This window comes from Populus nigra, chromosome 11 (genome assembly GCF_951802175.1).
Source record: "Populus nigra chromosome 11, ddPopNigr1.1, whole genome shotgun sequence".
NCBI classification, from domain to species: Eukaryota; Viridiplantae; Streptophyta; class Magnoliopsida; order Malpighiales; family Salicaceae; genus Populus; species Populus nigra.
The window spans coordinates 15,211,821-15,215,700 of NC_084862.1; positions in this window are offsets into that span (position 1 = coordinate 15,211,821).

The following is a 3,880-nucleotide window of genomic DNA, read 5'->3' on the forward strand; positions in this document are numbered from 1 at the left end:
TCAACTCAATGATTCTTTCTTCGTCCACAATCTTGTTGGATTACATTAAGGATTCCTCCTCGAGGGAATAAAGCAGCGCTGGTTCACAATTCCTATCCTTTTCCGTAGTTTCGTTGACCTGAGATTTTGGACCTCAGCGGTTTTCCCAAAAACTTGGGAACTATTTTGGCCTTCGTCATACCTTCCCCTACTAGGTTAGTGTTATGACAAATAGCATGCATGTTTTTTTTGTTACCTATTTTAGAAACATAGGTCCCCCTTTCTGTTGTAGACTTATTGAGCTCTTGTTTCCATTTGTTTGTCCGACTTGTCCTCTTGAAACAAAATATGCTCCACGCGCTATACTTCCTATCCTCTTGGCGAAGAGATCTTTGGTTCCTTATGGGGCCCTTTCTTGCTCCATTGCGTATTGTCTTTTATTATTATTTTAAAAGCAAAACTTAAAAGATTTGGTTTTGTTCATGAAAACTGAAACTTTCAATGCAATTGGCAAATCTCATAAAAGATGCCTTTTTAGAAGTTTTTATGATGATACCCCTTTGGGCTTTGGTTCACTATGGACCCCTAGGTGCACTTCGTACACTTCTTGCCCCCAGTGTGGTGTGCATAAATATGCCAAGTTTAGATTTGATTTGGTTCCCTCCAATTGATGGAGTCGTTTCCTTAGTCATGTGTAAGAAAAAAGTTTGAAGTAAAAGATTTCAAATGCTATGAGATCATGCTTTTTATGAAGAAAGGTTTTTTACAGAGAAAATTCGTGGCCAAACTTTATTTTATTGATTGGGAGATTACGGAATACATCAAGCGTAATATTTTTTTACAGAGTCAGAATTCACTGGCCTAACTAGATCTTCTCCATCCATTCTAGATAACAGCAAAGCTCCTCCCGAGAATGCTTTCTTCACCACGTAAGGACCCTCATAGTTCGGCGCCCATTTACTCTGATCTTCTCCTGGTAAAGGCAATATTTTCTTCAGTACAAGATCTCCTTCGTGGAATCCTCGAGGTCGAACCTTTTTGTCATATGATTTGGCCATCCTTCTTTGGTAAAGTTGATGATGACAAATTGCGGCTATTCTCTTTTCACTGATCAGATTCAGCTGTTCATATCTAACTTTTGCCCATTCCACCTCTTCCAGCTCAGAGTCTACCAGTACTCTCAATGAGGGGATTTCCACCTCTAAAGGCATAACCGCCTCCATTCCATATACCAACGTGTACGGGGTGGCTCCTGTTGAGGTTTGGACTGCGGTGTGATACACATGAAGGGCAAATGGCAACATCTCATGCCAATCCTTATAGGTGACTACCATCTTCTGAATAATCTTTTTGACATTCTTGTTAGCAGCTTCTACCGCACCATTCATCTTTGGTCTATACGGCGAGGAGTTGGAATGCTTGATTTTCCATTTAGCGCAGAGTTCTATTATCATCTTGCCATTGAAATTCTGGGTATTATCAGTTATAATCTTTTCTGGTGGACCATATCGACAAATCAAATCTCTCTCAATAAATTTTCGGACATAGTCGATGCAATCCTTCTCTAATGTCAAGTTAAATAGAGGAGCTGGAGGGGCGTTGATTTTGTCACTGTATACTTGGCACTTATGACATTTTCGGACATAGTCGATGCAATCCTTCTCTAATGTCATCCAGAAGTAACCGACTCTTTGTATCTTCCTAGCCATCACGTGTCCATTAGCATGGGTTGAGCAAATCCCTTCATGGACTTCTCGTAACGCGTTTTTTGCCTCAAATTCATCCAAACATCTCAATAAAGTCCCGTCGGATGATTTCTTATACAAAATCTCCCCATCAAGATAAAAATCCAATGCCAACCTCCTCAAGGTCTTCTTGTCGATTTTGGATGCCCCCATGGGATATGCCTGGTTTTGGATGAAATTCTTGACATCATAGTACCAAGGGTTTCCATCCACTTCTCTTTCGACTGAGCAACAATGAGCTGGGCTATTTCTGATATTGATGTGTACTGGTTGCACCTTGTGTCCAAAGTCTATTTTGGCCATAGATGCTAGTGTAGCCAAAGCATCTGCAAACTGGTTCCCTTCCCTTCCTAGATGGGTGAACTCTATTTCCTCAAATTCTCCAGCCAGTTTAGACAAGTATTCTTGGTAAGGCCTTAACTTCTCTTCCTTGGTTTGCCATTCTCCTTTTACTTGGCAAATGATCAGCATTGAGTCTCCATACACATCTATCTTTCTGATGTTTAGCTCCAATGCAGCCTCTAAACCGAGAATGCAAGCTTCATACTCAGCTGTGTTGTTGGTACACCCGAACTGTAGCTTAACTGAAACCGGGTACTGCTTCTTATCAGGAGAGATTATCACCGCACCCACTCCGTTACCACATACATTTACAGCACCATCAAAGTACATAATCCACCAATCTGATTTCTCTTCCTCGATTGCAAGCACATCTTCATCGGGAAATTCAAAGTCTAATGATTCATAATCTTCCATAGCATGGTCAGCCAGGTGATCGGCAATAATACTCCCTTTTACGGCTTTCCTTGTCATATATACTATGTCATACTCAGCCAATAGAACTTGCCATCTTGCAATTCGGCTCGATAAATAGGGCTTTTCACAAATGTACCTCAACGGGTCTAATTTGAAAATTAACCACGTAGTGTGATACAACATATACTGACGTAATCTCTTTGCAGCCCAGGTCAGTGCACAACACAACTTCTCAATCACCGTATATCTAGACTCACATTCCGTGAACTTCTTGCTCAGGTAATAAATGGCCCTTTCCTTCCTTCCGGTTTCATCGTGTTGCCAAAGCACACATCCCATTGCTGTTTATGTTACTGTTAGGTACAATATCAATGGCCTTTCTGGTACAGGAGGAACAAGCAGGGGTGGACTCAATAAGTACTGCTTGATTTTCTCAAAAGCCTCTTCGCACTCTTCATTCCAAATTCCAGGGTTCTTCTTCCTTAACAAACGAAAAATCGGGTCACACGTCGTGGTTAATTGGGATATAAACCGAGCAATGTAATTCAACCTTCCTAAGAAACCTCTCACATCCTTTTTAGTCTTGGGAGGTGGCATAGATTGAATAGCCTTTACTTTGTCGGGATCCACTTCTATCCCTTTGTCACTCACCACAAATCCCAACAACTTCCCAGATTTCACCCCGAATGAACACTTCGCCGGGTTAAGTCTCAACTTATATTTCCTTACTCTTTCAAACAATTTCTTCAATATTTGGACATGATTCTCTCCCTCTCTAGATTTAGCAATCATGTCGTCCACGTATACTTCAATCTCTTTGTGCATCATGTCATGAAACAAAGTCACCATAGCCCTTTGATAGGTGGCCCCAGCATTCTTTAAACCAAATGGCATGACTTTGTAGCAAAATGTTCCCCATGGTGTTACAAAGGTTGTCTTCTCTTTATCCTCCTGCGCCATTTTTATCTGATTGTAGCCCGAAAATCCATCCATAAAGGTATATGTGGAGCTGCGTGCTGCATTATCAACTAACATATCTATGTGTGGTAGAGGGAAATTATCTTTAGGGCTAGCTCGGTTTAAGTCCCTAAAGTCCACACAAACTCTGATTTTACCTTCCTTGAAGTGAAGTTCTCATCTAGATTAATGCCAATCAGAGAACTCTTGTAAAAATTAACTTTAAGCCCTGAAATAATTTCATACCAGCGTAGAATCCTTTTGACATGTTGAAGGGATTCATAGTCAGAGTATCACCTACATTTTGCAGATGAGTGATGAAACCATTAATCCACTAAAGTATCCGATTGAGGAGGCTCTGTTAAAAAAAACTGTGAGACCTTCCAATGCAATGGAGAAAGAGGATCACCCTGCCTCAACCCCCTCTGTAAACTGAATTCATT